The sequence below is a fragment of the Macrobrachium nipponense genome, chromosome 4 (genome assembly GCF_015104395.2).
Source record: "Macrobrachium nipponense isolate FS-2020 chromosome 4, ASM1510439v2, whole genome shotgun sequence".
Classification (NCBI taxonomy): domain Eukaryota; kingdom Metazoa; phylum Arthropoda; class Malacostraca; order Decapoda; family Palaemonidae; genus Macrobrachium; species Macrobrachium nipponense.
The window spans coordinates 103037506-103047966 of NC_061100.1; the positions used below are offsets into that span (position 1 = coordinate 103037506).

The 10461-nt window shown below is 33.2% G+C and overlaps 1 long non-coding RNA gene across 1 annotated transcript; it reads right to left on the reverse strand.

Annotated features, from left to right (window-relative positions):
• Positions 1–2571: 2571 nt before the first annotated feature.
• On the reverse strand, positions 2572–6927 carry LOC135211692 (uncharacterized). The gene is made up of 3 exons (XR_010313712.1): positions 6755–6927; positions 5518–5640; positions 2572–3770 (listed from the first exon to the last, which is right to left on the reverse strand). It is a non-coding gene; the product is annotated as an uncharacterized LOC135211692 (long non-coding RNA).
• Between the last annotated feature and the right edge of the window lie 3534 nt (positions 6928–10461).

Below are 10461 nucleotides of genomic sequence, written 5' to 3' on the forward strand. Positions count from 1 at the left end.
CCTGTTTGTTAATGACCAATGGTTCTTGAACAATCTCACCAGAGGGGTTAATTAAAGTTTATCTTGTCACTTATGTTGATTGATAAATCACCATTTGTCATGCTATTTTAATATCCATCCCCCTCCCTAAATTATAGTTATAACATTTTTTATCATGCTACTTCCTGGTTTATTAACGGCTAACTATTCTTGAACAATCTTACCAGAGGTTTAAGTTTACCATGATTAATTACTGTAACCTTCGAACGATCTTCTTTACTCTTTCTTCTCATTTGATGAACTTCACATTAGTCTAATCACATAACTGTTCCGCGTTACTGAAAGATGTATCTGTAATGACTAACTCATCGGGAAAGGAATAGAATTATGTATAAAATTTAGGCCATAGGCCTCCAGGGACTAAGTCTCATTCAGCTCGGAATGGGGAACAGAGTACAAAAGTTTTTTAAGTGTAACAGGGGAAAAACTTTGCAGTTGCACTATGAAAAACTTTTTAGAAGAGACTGGAAAGTAAGAGGATAGAAATACTACAGTTAAAGAGGTCTGGAACTTGGGGTCGAAGAGATGCTGCAAAGAACCTAAGTAATGCTTATGGTGAACCACGTTGGGTCCACTGTATGAACTATCACCATAAGGAAACTCGCTCGTTTGGGCTACAGTAAGGACTTAGACAAATTCCAAAGAAGGTACTTTGATATCCTAATACCGCATTACTTAAAGGGAACAGATATAGACCACCCGAAATCCTTCATGATTGGTATAACTGTTTAAGCATGTCGATTAGAGGGATTCTTACTTAGCTAACAGACCCGATAATTCCTAACTTTATTTCAGTATGGCATGTCCTTATAGCGCAACCAATAATTACTTGCATGCCCTTCTAGTATATAAGGTAAGTTGCACGACTATCTCCCCAAGTAGTCGTTAAGGGCGAGTCAATTCAACTTTTAATCGAGATGCAGTTGGCCTAAAACTCTATCTAGTGATCAGTAGTTACTAGTTTGACTAAGTGAAATCTATTTAGGAGCTTAACTTTTAAGGTGCGTCCACACGGTCAAACAATGTCCTATGGACACACATTATTACCATATCATAGGCGAATAAGGATGTCGTCATAAGCGGGGAAACGATGGAAGTAGATCTGGCAACAAACAAGGGTACCAGATGAGGTTGTATACCAGTGTCTTTACTTTGCTCACAAGGCAAAGACCGGCAGACAATTGTTGATTGGTAACAATGTTTGTCCGGCGGACATTTGACGTCATCCTACTTCGCCTATGATAAGGTAACATTGTTTGTCCGTCAAGACATTGTTCGACAGTGTGGACGCACCTTTAGACTAAATTGTTCTGTCTCTGTGTATTGAGGTTATGATAGGCGAGCTAATAACAGTCTTAGTTCTATTCCTTATGCTACCCATCAGATTATAGTTTCATTCACTTTTTTTTTTTTTTTTTTACCAATGTCAGCCTCATTTTCTAGTCTATTCTTCACTCGTTCAATGACGAAAAAAAAAAGTCAATCTTTCCTACAGTGACGTTAAAGATTTTCAACCCATTATGGATCAACCTTTGCGACATGTTTAGTACGAGCCAGTTTGAGACTACCTTAAAGGCCTGTCCACACGACCGGGCCTGATCGGCGGACCTCCCCACTAACAGGCAAACCGTCAAATTGCCCAATGGGTCTTGTAGCAAAATCACCATGGTTATGCCCGATGGCTTGAGCTTTGACCCTGGCAGACGGAAGTTAACCATATAAATTTCTTTTACCGAGCCAATCTTTGCACCATATTCTCTTCTTTTTCATCACACACAAAGCAATTATGCTACACAATGTTTATCATACTGCACTGAACACACTACTGACATTGTCGGGCACGCCTACCTCTCCAGTGTGGACAACGTTCACACGTAAGCCCGCCAGAATTTGCCCATCAACTCCGGAGCATGCAGATCAGGCCCGCTCGTGTGGACAGGCCTTAAAAGCAGACTAAATATAAAGAATGACCAAGATCCATTATTATTTCCCCTGACACTAATACCGGCCACCTCTATGGCATACATGCCCGATTTCATTGCAGAATTGCCTTGTCCCTCAAGTACAGAAAACGTTCACTTGCAGGGGAAACTGGTACTCTGCCTAGCTAGACAGCCATACTGCCAGTTACATTATGGCAGTAAGCCAATTTTACCACTAGTCCCAGTTTGCTGGCAAACTGTTTCGCAGTTCAATCCAAAAAGAGTTCCGTCATTTATTTTTCCGATTACTAAAATTTTCTAGTGTTCATTTCTAGATTTCTGTCATGGCATACTTACAAACTTTACCCAAGTTCTCTAGATATTGAAGAGATTCATTCATATACCTTGCATGTCTGCCTATGTATTTAACTGGTATAGCAGATTTTTTTTTCTTTATATTTACCATAAAATTCAAAAATTAATATTTTCCCTTACATAAAAAATACTGCAAACCTTTCCCTGCTAGTTTCTTCAATATAATCTAAAGTCATTTCAATCTTTTCCTTTATTAACTTAAAATGTTTGTATAATAACAATACTTTTCCTTGGAGCTTTAAATTTATTCACTTTCCCTTTATCAGCACAAGTACTGCTTGAATAGAAGCCAAGTGGTAATTAAAGTATACAGAACATGCTAAATCTGCTATGGTACATATATTACTTATTTCAAAAGGTTAAAGCCAATATAAAAGTTTAGATCTGCGTTAAACCCTTAAAAATATTAAAACCTCATTCACCAATTACAACTTTCACTACCTTTGTTTATAGTTTACTTATGAAACCATAAATCTCGTTTACCAATGCAAATTCTCTTAATACCTTCGTTTATAGTTCACTAAGTAGCAAAACCACAGATCTAGTGTAACACAAAATTTCTTATTTTATTCTAAATACCCTCCTTTAGCTTTCACTAGTAATCAGCTCAATTCACTTCCTTCCACCCAACAACAAAAAATGAAATTTAACAGTTGTTGCATTAACGAGACAGGTTATACTATGTATTTTCCTCAGGATTTCTTGGTTTTTATAATTTATTTACTCAATGTTTAATTTATATACTAACTAATCTAAATTACTTGTCAGCACAGACTACCATCAGTAATGCACAATTTATGCACAGGCTTTCCGTTGTACAGAATGTTTCTAGAACCACTAATTTGAATTTCTGGAAACACCAATTTGAATTCATAATATTGTAAATTTCAATCTACATTTAATAAAATTACTAAAAACCTTTAGTATGAAATTCCTTTCTGGAAAAAATACTTTTATTTCAGTCAATTACCATAAACTAATCACAGATCATAAACCCAAGGTATTAAAAGAAAATAATTAAATATTACCATATTCCATTAAATATTACCAAGCCATGATACATACTATTAAACTTCTGGTTGTTTATAAGCAAAAAAATAACCATACCGGTATTTTTAAACCCTGTGGGTTTGAAAACCTACCTGATGAAGGTAGTTACACAGCTTACCAGTTTGCAATCATTGGTGAAAGACTAGGATGCTATACTAAGTTAATTGCAGTAATTTCTATTACATCATTGCTATGAATAGTATATGTGCATCATTTATTGAAGTGTTATACCCATTACATCTTGAGCCATCAGTTGAAGGCAACTCGGGTATTTCCAGCAAATCCAGGTATTAATTCTCACCTCTAAACACTATTCTGGGGTTAAAGCACCATATACAGGATTGGAATGGAGTAAAGTAAAGTAATCCTGTTAAAGTCAACGTCCTGAAATTTAAAAGAAAACTGCAGCAGAAATGTGTCTATGCAAATAAAAGTTCTATCCTATTTACTAAAATAAGTTTTTAACAGCTAAAGAACTTAAGCCTACAATAACCAATTTACTCTACTACAAACCATTTTCTCAAATACAAACCAAACTTAAATACAAACCAAACTTGAACTTACCCAGATGAATTTTTTTTTTTTATTTCCCAGCAAACCAAGGGACCACAGGTACCGAAAAGGGCTAACAATGGAAGTGACCAACGAAAAAGTCTGGTATTTAATAGTATCAGAATAAGTTTAAAAAACTAATTTGCCTTGGCTGTTTGGTAAAGGCTTAGAACTACTGGCAGAAGTTTCTTACACTAGGTTTTTGTTAACTACCTTTAACAATATTAATGGGGTAAAGTGTGAACTTTACAGAAGTATTAATAAAAGCTTACTGGTTGCATGACTCAATATACTTAGGATAAAAACAAAAGTCTGTTCATTGCGTTACTGGCATGAATATAACTATAGTTGATTTGAACTATAAACTAATAGCTAAAATTAAAGTTTGCTTTTAATGTAATAAATTTCCAATACTACAAAATCATATAAATGTTTAAAGCAAGATAAATAGTTAAAAGTTTATAGCAATACATTTAATGAAAAATTATCATCTAAAGCATTTAATGAAATATTATATAAAATATTAAAATTTAACGTACGACAAAAATATAGAATTATAGCACAACTATGGAATCAACATAAATTAGTTATATTGATTAAAACTTGTTAAAGCTTATATTATACTGCCCAACCTCTTGATATTTAAAATTCAAAATTAAACTCCTGTACTATCTTAACTGCTCTTTTATCTTTTAGAAAAGTCAAAACTTACATCTTGAACTATCTTAACTCCTGTACTACCTTAACTGAAATCTAAAAAATTCTTAACTCTTGTATTACCTTAAAAAGAAGCTTAAACTCCTGTACTATCTCAGCTTAAACTCCTATAGTACTTTCAAAAAAATTAAGGATCTCTTAAAAACTAAACTATCTTACCTTTCTGTACTATTATCTTAACCCAAATACCAAATTTCAAAACTTGTCCTATCTTGGACAGAAATTAGGTTCACAACTAAAAATTCACTGCAATCTTATAGCAAAATAAAATTTCAAAATTTTTCTCCTATACTATCTTAACACAATACTAAACTTCTGTACTGAACTATCTTTTAAGGACTTCAAGACTTAACTTCTGCGCTGTGCTATTTTCATTTCTGTACTGTACTATCTTTAAACATTTCAAATCATATCTTCTTCATTATGCTATTTTAACTTTTGTACTATCAACTATTGTACTACCTTTACAGCAAAAATCTTATAATACAAAAACTAAATGCTATTTTAATTTCTGTACCGTACTATCTTTAAGCATATTAAAAAAAACTTTTTAACTGCCATTTTAACTTTTGTACTATATTAACTTGAGCTATCTTTACAACAAAAACCTTAAAATACAAAACAAAATTGAAGTTTATTCAACACTATTAAACTAATTGGTTGTTGCTGTATTAGTGGCCCCCCCCCCCTCTTCATAGGTCCTAAGACCTATGAACAGGGCGTAAGGGGGGCCCTCCACCCCCTACAGGGGCACCGCCCCTATAGGAAGTGGAGGTAAAAAAAATGGGTTGGTTAAATTTATATCAAAAGTTGAAATGTTTAAAATGTAAACCTCAACTACCTAGTTTTTACTAGGCCATACCTGAGAAGGGAAGCCCATTTTCTTTCTGCAGTTTGAGAACAGTTTCCGTCGATAGTGAATTTAGTCTTCGGTTATAATATAAAATTTTACCTGCCTCTTGAGGAAGTAAGGTTGCACCGAAATCTGGAAGTAGTTTAAAATTTTAATTTGGTAAATTTTAAGTAGTTTAAAATTTGTTATAACTAGTTTAAAATTTTTTTTTTCATTTAAAAAGTAATTGAAGTTATTTTAGTTTTAAAAAATTAGTTATTCTCATATTTGAAATTCTTTTAAAACAGGCAAACCAATCAAGCTTTAACAAAACTGACATTAAAACAAATTCATACAAGTGTAGTTAGATTTAAACATTAATAATTCATACAAAAGTAGTTAAATTTTAACATTAAAACTCAAAAGTACTCTAGAACTAATTCCTTGCGGAATAATTGCCTAGAAGTACCCAAAATTGAAATCAATATTCGCAGACCATCCTTCATCTCCTGACTGCAAAATTCTGGATACAGATGATTAAAGTAGGAGTCATGCATATTAGACCTACGTAACAATAAATGAACAGTTCATATTAACTTTAGGAAATCAAAACATTAAAATATCCAACTAATGACATTAAAATTTTACGTAATCGCAAATGGTAAAAAGAACAATAAGTTTAAAATTAAAACACTTCACGAAAAATGTGCGAATGAAATTAATGCAAGCCTATACATCAATTAACCATACTAATAAATTAATACGCTAAAAGCTATTTAAGCTACTAAATGCAAGTCAAGAAACTCGTTGAAACCAAGAATATTGTAATTAACCCTCAGCAAATCCTGAAGAGTTACCACGGCTTCATGTAGACCGTCCAATAAACAGCCAGGAATCACGTAGTCAACTAGGAAGCCAGGAATCACGTAGACTCAACCAGAGAGCAGGAATCACGTAAACCGTCAACTAGAAATACAGGAATCACAGACAGTCAACTAGACAGACAGGAATGACGTAGACAATCAACTAGACAGACAGGAATCACGTAGACAATCAACTAGACAGACAGGAATCACGTAGACAGTCAACTAGACAGACAGGAATCACGTAGACAGTCAACTAGACAGACAGGAATCACGTAGACAGTCAACTAGACAGACAGGAATCACGTAGACAGTCAACTAGACAGACAGGAATCACGTAGACAGTCAACTAGAAAGACAGGAATCACGTAGACAAGTCAACTAGAAAGACAGGAATCACGTACACCGTCCATTAAAACCACCAAGCTTTACGAAGACCGTCCACTAAACAGCCCAAATCCAATCCATGGTTCCACAAGTAATAAAATTCACTACTTCACTTCTGTAGTTTTCCGTAGACAGGAAAGTACTAAAAAAACAGCACAATAATAGGAAACAGCGGACGTGCTCCCGACGATGTGACTAACTGATACAGGGTGACGGTAAGTTTGTCTAGTAGAAGACGGTTAAGACCGTTGACGCTCTACCACCAAGGACAACGGAGTCACCTCTTTGATACTTGTACGATTAGTAAGAATGACTACGACGTCCTTATTAGTTTTTTTAAGGGGAGACTCTACAAGAATCCGCTGCTGGTTTTAAACTACCTTTATTCTGCGTTTTATGACTTCTCGGTTCTTTTGATCGAATTGGCGCCTGTGTAACATATGAGAGAACTTTTATTCAGTATGCTGAATGAGAGTGAGGAGTTTCTTCAGCGTATTAAGCAAAATTTCAAGCTGTAATATAAATAAAATAAACTCAGTCTTACATTTTAAGGTATGTTGACTGCTTGCAAGCGTATATATATATATATATATATATATATATATATATATATAATATATATATATATATATATATATATATATATTATATATAAATATTATATAACAGCTTGATAATTCAAATTTTTCGCTATCCTATGCACAAAGTGTGAATTGATGTTAAAGCTACCGATATGCGAAATAAAAAAAAAAAACTAATCTGAGATACCTCATCTTACTTCTTTTATATTAAAAAAAAGAAAAAAAAAAAAACAGATAAAAACAAGCTATAAAACTTAGAATGAAAACGGGAAGGTTCGATAGTAACATAATCCCCCAGGAAGTTTGATGGAGTTAATTTGTGAAGGGCGAGGAGCGAAATATTATCCATTCAGAAGTCCCGAGTGGAGTAACTTGCGCCGTTGAAGTTTGTTGAGAATGTCAATTTCGTTTTCGATATATTTCTTTATGGGTCTTTTACTTGACATTTTTCATTAGTCTCTTTCGTTCTTTTGGCGTGTTCGGTACGACTGCAGTGGCCAACAGGAATGAAGGAAAACCGGTGTTATTCAATTTACTTTGGGAGTGTTAAAAACAATAATCGAATGACTTGAAAGAATAGGCCTAATGTCAACGAAACTCTCTCTCTCTCTCTCTCTCTCTCTCTCTCTCTCTCTATATATATATATATATATATATATATATATATATATATATATATATATATATATATATATATATATATATATATATACATACATACATAAGCGAATACCACAGGAAAATGATAGTGAGAAATCCAAGTGCTTTAGTCTTTACTAAGACATTGTCAAGGAACTAATGAAGTACAATTGTAGAGAAAGGTCCCAGGTACACAAGATCAAGAATACCAGATGGTTAATTGTCAAAAGGGTAAATTTAAAAGAGATAATCCAGGATTATCGGATATCACACGGTCACAAACCTAAACAGATTTGACCCTAACCGAAATTACAAAGTATCTTTACAGTCCAAAACATGTAAAAACTGAATATATTAATTTTGTTGCTTATATTTATCAACAACTTTTTTCATTATGAAAGCATCAAGTTTAAATAAACCAAGACTTAAATTTAGAACATTTCTATTATTTGACTTGATGAAACAAGATTCAATGATATTCGCTTATTTAATGAAGTCACGTGCATCTACTGTGATTATATATATATATATATATATATATATTATATATATATATATATATATATATATATGTGTGTGTGTGTCTAATATCTACAAAATCTCCGTCTCTCTCTCTCTCTCTCTCTCTCTCTCTCTATCTCTCTCTCTCTATATCTCTCTCTTCTTCTCTCTCTCTCTATTATATAATATATATATATATATTATATATAATATATATAATATATACAGTTATATATATATACATAAATAATATATATATAAGATATATATATATATATATATATATATATATATATATTATATATATATATATAGATATATATACATATATAGTTCCAGGTAAGCTCAACAGAAATTGAGAAATATTAAAAGTATAAAAATTAACTGAATAAGATTCACAAAGAGAGAGAGAGAGAAAGAGAAGTTAACAAGACTGAAATAAAAATATGGCGTCTACCAAGGAACTTTTTGCTTTTTTTGTGGTCTGGTGTCAAAGAGACTATACTCTCTTTTTTTCCATCTGTCCACCCGCCAGTGGTGTTTGGGTATGGTAACACTGCGTCCCGGGCTTAGATAGTTACGCTATGTGTAAGTTTTAGCTAAATAAAAGGATATGTGGGTGTACATTTGCAACTGAAAAGTGTTTTGATAATTTACTGTATGCGAATTACACTGTTAATATTCGAAATAGGATATTGTTATTATTGTTGAATGTAAGCTGAATGTGACTATCTAAAGCCCGGGACGCAGTGTTACCATACGCAAACACCACAGGCTGATGGACAGATGGAAAAAAACAGAGTATAGTACTTCGATATTTTAATCCTCATTCTGTCTACTCTGATATGGCATTTAGCTTCGATAAACTTCCAAGAAATAGCAAATTAAAATTGTTATTATATTTATGACAGGAGATGGCAACTAAGTCCAATTTTATTTACGTTGTTAATCATATCATGAAAATAATATTGTCAGTTTCTAAATAATATTGGAAATAGGACGAATTATATTAATTTTTTTTCTAATTAGTGGACCACTCTGTGATTTTCCTTATAAGAGATTAGGAACTGAAAGCTTTCGAGCATATGAGATCATTAATTGTTTGTTTGTTTGTATGGTGTTTTTACGTTGCATGGAACCAGTGGTTATTCAGCAACGGGACCAACGGCTTTACGTGACTTCCGAACCACGTCGAGAGTGAACTTTTATCACCAGAAATACACATCTGTCACTCCTCAATGGAATGGCCGAGAATCGAACCCGCGAGAAGCAAACACCCATGAGAAGCAAACACCAAACCAACCACGCCACTGAGGCGCTCATCATTAATTAATCAACTGTATAAATAAAGGAAGCAGTCAAAAAGACTTTATTTATAACTTATAAATAAGAGGTTATTAAAAGTCCGTTTTACCGAATTCTCTTCTCTCTCTCTCTCTCTCTCTCTCTCTCTTATTTTACTAAACAATATAATTATAGGATCATGGTAAAAGTTTGTATTGGTCTCTCTCTCTCTCTCCTCTCTCTCTCTCTCTCTCTCTCTCTCTCTCTTATTAGTTAAAAATAAAAAGTCCGTGTTATGGTAATTAATATAAATGTTTTTTGTTTACTTTACGATCCCTAGCGACTAAAAGAAGCAGCAGTGTCTTGAGAGAGAGAGAGTTTCATGTTACTGACGCCGTTATATATTAATAACATGGACAGACGTAACTTCACTGACGCATATTAATTCACAAGAAAAAAAAGAAATGACGGCCCTATCATAATTAAAATCTGGTCGCGTTCAACAACCAAATGCTGGTGCTGATAACCGTCACGTAATTAGAATTTCACGAATGACGTATATCTATTTGTACAAATACTGTGCGACTCTTCTCTCATTACCTCATAAACTATTACTTTATTTATTGATGCCATTAAAACGAATTTGTTAACAGAGGAATCAGTTTTCTTCTGATACGGAATGTATTTTATCAAAACTATATATGGGTTGATATTGCGGA